The 7402-nt window shown below is 58.6% G+C and overlaps 1 protein-coding gene across 2 annotated transcripts in view; it reads right to left on the bottom strand.

Annotated features, from left to right (window-relative positions):
- The window catches only part of LOC117013978 (soluble calcium-activated nucleotidase 1), a 29652-nt gene extending 22962 nt beyond the window's left edge, over window positions 1-6690 (bottom strand). The window contains exon 1 of one of the 2 annotated variants that reach the window (XM_033091637.1): window positions 6575-6690. The gene's annotated coding sequence lies outside the window, so the exon portion shown is untranslated. Of the gene's footprint in view, window positions 1-5742; window positions 5867-6574 lie in introns of those variants that run through there. The other variant, XM_033091638.1, reaches the window with a different exon arrangement.
- Window positions 6691-7402: the final 712 nt, after the last annotated feature.

Consider the following 7402-nt stretch of genomic DNA (forward strand, 5'->3'; position numbering starts at 1 on the left):
CCCCGACACCTCTGTGCTCCCCCACCCCCACCGTCCCTCCTGGACGCTCAGTGCCACGTGCTGCCCGTTTCCCGGAGATGACTGGCGGACAGGCACGTCCCTCGGGGTATCTATCCCACGGCATGTCCCACCAGCGGTTCAGGTGAGACACCTGGTGATGCTCTTTGCAGGTCTTCCTCCCCTGCCGCCCACCTCTTCTCCTTAATCGACCCCAAGGTGACCTTGGACTCCGGGGCAGAACCCCTAGTGAGGTCCCCACACCTTCAAGCCTGAGCATTTCCCCCGAATTCCAGGCCAGCACGTGCAGCCCCCAAGAACCCTGAACAGGTTCCCTCGGGAATTTACTGACCTGGCTGAGGGCACCCCGCCCCCCAGTCTCATCTCCTCCCATCCCAGCAGGTGTCAGGTCCCCTTACGTGGCCACACCCCAGCTCTGGACATGGGTCCCACCCCACGGCCTCTGCCTTGGGCCCTGCTCACCTCGGCCTCCTGCTGATCCAGACCTCCCAGGTCCAACCTGAGCTCTGCCACTTATCAGCTGTGTGACCTCAGATAAGAGACCTCGCATCTCTGGGCCTCAGTTCCTTTATGTGTGAAGTTAGGATAGAACAGTGCTGACTTCCCAGAGTTATTAGCCAGAACTGGACAACCCGGCGCTGACCACCCGCTCCTGTCTGCCTGTCGCCCTCCTCACCTTACTGGCACCTCTGCCCACGTGCGTGGAGGGCCCGGCTTTACAAGTCAAGTCAACGGCAAGTGCCGGGCAGAGGCACGGCTGCAGAGTCAAGGGCTGTGCAGCTTGCAAACCTGTCTGCCCCTCCACGGGGCAGAAAATGTGCCGATCCCTGGGCTACACCCGCTCGCGTCCATCTTCCATACACCCAACAGAATGAGTTTTCTACGAAGTGAGTCTGGATTAAAATACTTTACTAGATCCCGGTATCTTCCTGCTAAAGGAAACTCCTCAGCAGGCAGAGAAAGCCTCATTTCCTCCCATGGGCTCCCTACCCCGCTAACCCCCCAAGCAGAACACAACACAGCGCCATTTCCAATTCCACAGGCCAAACTCCTGCCTGGGGTGCTTCCCACCTGGGATGCTGATCTCCTGACCACAGGGAACCATCTAGAAGTCCCTGGCTGTGCCACAGTAAGTCATGCTTCCACTGTCCCTCCCCCCCACCCCCACCCCCTACTAAGTAGTGCAGTGCCCCCCCCACTAGTAAGCTCCCTCCCTCCAGTAGAAGGCCGACACGGGCCCCAAAGGTACCAGGGCCTGAACCCCGAACCTGTGAACGCCCCGTATACGGCACGGAGACTTTGCAGAGGTGACTAAGGACCTTGAGACGGGAGATGATCAGGTGGCCCTAAATGCCGTCCCAAGTGTCCTTATGAAAGGGAGGCAGAGGGCCACTGGACAACCACACAGGAGGAAAAGACCAGGTGGACATGGGGACACAGATTGGTGTGATGTGGCCACAGCCAGGAAAGGCTGGGGCCACAGAAGCTGGAGGAGGTAAAGAACGGATCCTCCCCGAGGCTTCAGGGGGAGCATGGCCCCCTGACACCTTCATTTCAGTGCAGCGACACTGGTATCGAAGCTTTGAGAGAATAAATGTGTGTTGTTTTCAGCCGCCACGTTTGTGGTGACTTGGAACAGCAGCCCTGGACACAAACACTGTCCTTTGTGCCTTTGTGCTGCCTCTATGGGGCCATGGCTCTGGGACAGCACAGACCAGAGCGGCTGCAACCATCTGCTTCCCGGGGGCTCTGAGCTCCTGCGGGGAAGGGCCCTGCTCCATCAGGTTGGTTCCCCAGACTGAGGGAGGGAGAGAACGCCCAGGGCAGGTCACCTTTCATTAAATAAGAGGACGAAGACTTTGGTGACAGCAGAGCTCTGTCTGCCTTCCAGAAAATCCCTCTAGCATCACCTCCACATTGATTTCCCACCGGGTCAGCCCGGCCTGGGTCTTCATCCCTCGGGTAGTATCGCAAGGAGTTACTTTCATTTTGTAGAAAAGAAAGTTTCCAGTCAGATGCCTCTTCGTGCGCTCTCTACGCCCCCACGCCGGCTCTTTCCCGAAAGTCAATGGCAAGCTGCCTGTGTTGTCTTGCGGGAGGCCTGGTGCAGAGCGAGAACTTGTACTTTTATTAAAAAATAAAAAATCGCCAGCCACGCACCCCAACAGAAATGAGCCAGTGAAGGTGAGAGAGAAATGGACAAAGCCATGCCCTCCGGGAAGCAGGGCCCATGCTGGCATCTCTCCCTGCCCACACTCCTCAGAGCTCTAAGCAGCTGAAATGCTTTCCTGTGACAAGTTTATCAGCCCCACCATCTGCAGCATAACGGGCGGTTTTATATCACCAAGAAAATTAGGACCCAGTCGCTGGGCTCACCTGTTCAGGTGGGCCAGCAAACAAGTTCTCTCCAGGCTCAGAGCCCCCTGGAGGCCGCACCCCTGCTGGCTTCCTTTTTCTGGAGCCGGCAGCCAGCCACAGGGCAGGGCAACAGGCTGGAGAGAGTTAACCATGAGGAGGGACAACCACCCCCAAGGCTCCAGCCCCAGCCCCCCACCCCCTTTCAGGCAGGTCTCAAGAACGGCTCACTGACACTCATGCATTTCCGGCTTCCTGTGCAACAGGCCTGAACTAGCGTCAGTGTAAGGGCTGTGTCTGTAGCTCCCCAGGGCACCCCCCGATTCCAGGGGGGCAGCACGCTGTCTTGGTACACACCCAGGGAGTAGAGTGAGCAGCCCCTCCACTGCAGCCAAGAATCAGGGCAGGCTCAGACACCCCCACCTTCACCTTCACCCCCAGGCTGGCCTCCGCACCCGACACAAGGCTTACATTCAGCTCACAGCCAAGAGGGTCGCTTCCCCGGTTTCCTGTAGGAGTGGCCCGGACAGGTGGCAGAACAAACAGGTTTAAGGCAGCTACCTGAGCAAAACTCTGACCTTTCAGGATCCAGGGAGGGCCGGAAGCACAGTTCAGCTCGGAGATAAGGTGGCCCGCTCCCAGCTCCCTGCCTCAGGGACGGGGCAGCCACTGTCCTCCCCAGGCCCTGGGGTCTGCAGAGTGGCTGCCTCTCCTTCTCCACCACGGTCTCTGAACGGTCCTAAAGAGCCATCAGACTGCAGGCAGGAGTCCCTAGTCTGCCCACCGGCAAAGTGCACTTTCTGGTTGGAAAGTAGAGTGACACGCGCTGACCTTCAGACTCCTTACAGGCAAGACAGACACCAAGGGCCTCCAGCACCAGCGCTGACAGCGTCTAAACCCAGCTCTCTGGATCCTCCCTTCGCCCGCCTGTCCCTTACTCAGCCCCTTCCGTGACAGGCAATCACGACTGCTCACCGAGTCAAGTTAAATACAGTTCGGGTGACTTCTTTTTCTGTCCTTTGTTTCTGTTTGTAAGTCAGCCGCCCAAGCGGAGTGTGTCAGTTGTCTCCTGCTGCTGTAACAGCAGTGCAGGCTGCACAGCTTGAACACCACACACTTACTTTACAGATGCAGGACGGAAGTCCGACATGGGTCACACTGGGCCAAAATAAAGGGCTGGTCCTTTCAGAGGCTCGAGGGGAGGACCCGTCTCCTGGCCGTTTCCAGTTGCTAGCGGCTGCCCTCAGCCCGACTTGTGGCCCCTTCCTCCACCTTCAAAGCCAGCACTGTTGCATCTCCCTGGGCCTTTCCGCCATCATCCCCTCTGACACTCTCCGGCCCCCCTTCCACTGGTAGGGCCCTGTGGTCACACTGGGCCCACCTGGCCAATCCAGGACGAGCCCCCATTTTTAAGGTCAGATGATAAGTACCTGGAATTCCACGTGCTCCCTTAGCCCCCCTTTGCCACATAACACATTCGCAGGTCCCGGGGGTCAGGGCGTGGACCTCTGCGGGTGCGGATGGGCATTACTCTGCCGGCCACAGGGGCCGGGAAGAACCTACAGCTTTTCCCGGGGGCCGGGACCATTCACACAGCTCTGCCTCGGGGCGGGGGGCACAGCCTGAGTCTGCACTTCATCCTTACACCACAGCCGCTGTGCGTGCATAGTTTGTGCCGTCATCTAGGACTTTTGGAAAACAGCTGCCCTCCCAGTTGAAAGTGCCCTCATCCCAAACAAAACTACGCATCTTCGGCTTGTTTTTTGGAGAGCCCGGAACAAGGGGATGTGATAATCCCACGATCGGCCCAAGTCAGGGCTGCTCCCACAGACAGTGGACGCACCTGCCTGAACCCACCTGCTCTCCCGCGTGCCTCAGCGCGGGGCTACCAGGCACAGTGGCCAGCGAGCCATTCTAGACGGCTCCAACCTCACGCTCACGCCCACACTGTCATGCGCCCTCACTGTACCTGGTCAGGCCCCACGTGCACATGGCCCCGCCTCACTTCCCACGGCATGGTCCCTGGCTGGGCAGGGATGGCAGGGCACTCTGCTTGGGAACCGGAACTGTGACTTCCATTTAATGGCAGCGCTACTACAGATAAATGAGTGGGATTCAAAAGAAATGCAGACAAAAACAGAAAAACGAACATTTTCCCAAACAGGTTTTGCTAATATCAGGACTTTGTCTTGGTCTGATGAAAAGGAAAATCAACATAAAAGTGCTAAACAATTAATAGAAAAAATTTTAAATTCCCTTAACGTTGGCAATTAATAAGAACTTTCCAGAAATCTCCATAGTCCAGAGTGTCACTGAAAGGAAAATAATTTTTTTTTTTCAGTATCCTGGGTACCACGCCACAAATGTCTGTACAACAGGGAAACGTCTTCCTTGTCATAATACCGATCCAGTTCAGGACTCTGAACCATATTCCCCGATCGGAGATATTCTGTTTTTGAAAGAGAAAACACTAGAGCATTTATACACCTACCCTATACAGTTGCCATGACGACTGCCACAGTGCTGCCAAGAAAGTCCTGAGACTCAGATGAAAGGGGCCATGTGTATTTGTGGGAGCCCACAAGCGCTCACCTCAAAGGCCCCCTTCAGGGGGTGGGGATGAACACACCCCGAGCGAGACCTGCCCCCCACCCGGCACCCTGGTGTCTCCTCACTCCTCTGGGGCTTGGAAGACATGCAGATTAGGTGCAGTTGGACTGGCGGGTAGAAATTTCCTCAAGCACCAGCAGCCTAAACCAACGCCTTCACTACGTTGCTGTGGGCTATGAAAATATGGCGTGAACTACATTTGGGGGAACAAAGGAGACGTTTAGCTAATGGAAGGTATCAAAGGATCAGATTTTTACAGCTGAGGGATCACATGGTGACACACTGGTACCCACACCCTTGGAAATATGTGATTTCCTCCACCACCGGGCGAGGCAGCATCACCTTTGTGATCAGGTTCATTTGGACACGAAAGAGTAAGACCCAGAATCCTGTGTCCCAGCCCACTGGTGGTGGCCTTGTGACAGTGCCTGACCAAATCTGGGCTGCACAGGACTGGACACCCCTGCACTTCCAGAGGGGAGCAGGCTGGGCTGTTAACGTGCCTCTCAGCAGGGCACTCGGGGCTGAACAGAAGGTCACTGAGGCCGGCAGGGAGGGCCACCAGGAGGCCACCCTGGCTCTGGAAGAGGCCCCACTGAGCCCACAGGCTCAGGCTGCATTGTTTGCGGCTGAGGCCCGTGGGCTGGGGCTGGGGGCTGGACAACGCTCTGCAGCCCAGCCCAGGAAGACCTAACTCAACGAGCTCCTCAAGGGGGAGGAACGGGAGGCTGAGCACCTGCCTCCTTTCCATGGACCTACCTGCGACTGTGCTTTTGTCAAGTTTTGGCCCTTACACCCAAGTGCCGGCAAGATTCAGGTGACACCAGCAGATGTGTGTTCCCAAACTTGCGCTTTGTCCGAAACGTGGTAGGAAAAGCCGTCAAGCACATACCCCGAAGCAGGAATGAGACATGGGGCCGATGTGCTGCTGAGAGACACGGGTTTCCTGAGGGACACAGGTGCTTGGGAGAAAGCGGGGTCTGGCGCACGGAAGACTGCCGGCAGGTGTTAACGCCTGCCAAACCTAGGCACACAGAGGGCACGGGAAACGCACCGAGGGTGGCAAGGAGGCGGTGATCCCCAGGGATAAAAGGATCCAGACCAGATGGGGGAGCGCAAGGCGCGCAGAGGGAAAGGGGAGCGTGGCCCGTTTGAGTGCAAAAGGGAGGAAAGGGAGCTGCGCTGGGGGCAGGGAGAGCAAGGCCTGGCTTGGGGTGGGGAAGGCTGGCGCGCTGCAGGGGTGACCCGGTGCCAGGCAGGGCGGGCGGGCTCCCGAGCCCATCAGGAGAGGCCCTGCCCAGGTCCGAGTGGCGGCACCGAACACGGCGCGGGCGCTAGTCCGCGCCGTCAGACTCCGCCAGTCAGACGGGGGAGGAGTCTCCGAGTCAGAGGGGTAGGTGTCGCCCCCCGTCGGTAGGAGGGGACAGTTTCTCCGAGGCACCCCCGTCCGAGGGGACCGCTGACCTGTGGGTCAAGGGGCCCCAATAGGTCAGACAGGGAGGGAGCGTGCGGGGTCGGAGGGCGGCGGCAGGCGCTGGGGAGGCCGGCGCGAGGGGGAGCGCGGGCGGCTGCGGGCGCGGCCTTCACTCACCCGGGGCGGGCTGCTTCGGGGTCCCGCGGAAGCCGGGGCCTCGCTGCGGGAAGGGCCGGGACCGAGCGGGCGGCCGACTTCCGCCCGGCGCGCTCGTCCCGCCTCCGGGCAACACGCTCCCGGCAGCCTCTGCTCTGCGGCTGCGCGCCGGCCGCGTGCAGGGAGCTACTGGAAGTTGTAGTTTTGGATGCTCAGCGAGCTGGGCCGGGGGAAGGACCGGAGGGAGGAGGGCTGTCCGCGCTCCCCACCCGCAGGCCCCTTCCACCGCGTTATTCTGGAACGTCGGCCGAGCAGAAAGGGGAGGGGGGCGGAGGTGAAGGCTACGGGGAGGGGGGGTATCATTCCTCGAGCTGAGATTGTGAGACCCCTTGCCTGGTCCCCCGGACCTTCGTGGTCCTCCCGGGGCGTAGAGGCACGGAACCATTTCTGCCACCCTCATTCTCAGAGCCCTTCCCTTGGCTCTTCTAACCGCCTACGTCTGAATGTAGCTCAGTTTCCAAAGCAAAGGTCAGTACACAGGTGTACAGGCAGGAGCGGCCTGGGCTTGGGCCCCCCTAACTTGCAATCAACGAACCCCTTTCCAAACATGGGTCTCTAATTCATCCCGTTTCTCCAGCCCCCTGAGCTATTTGAATGGACTATGTTAAAAGGCATCCCGGCCCCTCACCCCTAAGTCCTGTAATGATGCTCATTTTAGAAATCCTGGAAGAAAAAAAGAAAAAAAAAAGCCCTATAGTAGTGGAGCGTCACACAGGAGCATGGCGAGGGGGTGCGTCAGTGCTCCCGGTCTGCACCTTCGGTCTCTGCATGCACACATCCCTGGTCTCT

The sequence above is a fragment of the Rhinolophus ferrumequinum genome, chromosome 21 (assembly GCF_004115265.2).
Source record: "Rhinolophus ferrumequinum isolate MPI-CBG mRhiFer1 chromosome 21, mRhiFer1_v1.p, whole genome shotgun sequence".
NCBI classification, from domain to species: Eukaryota; Metazoa; Chordata; class Mammalia; order Chiroptera; family Rhinolophidae; genus Rhinolophus; species Rhinolophus ferrumequinum.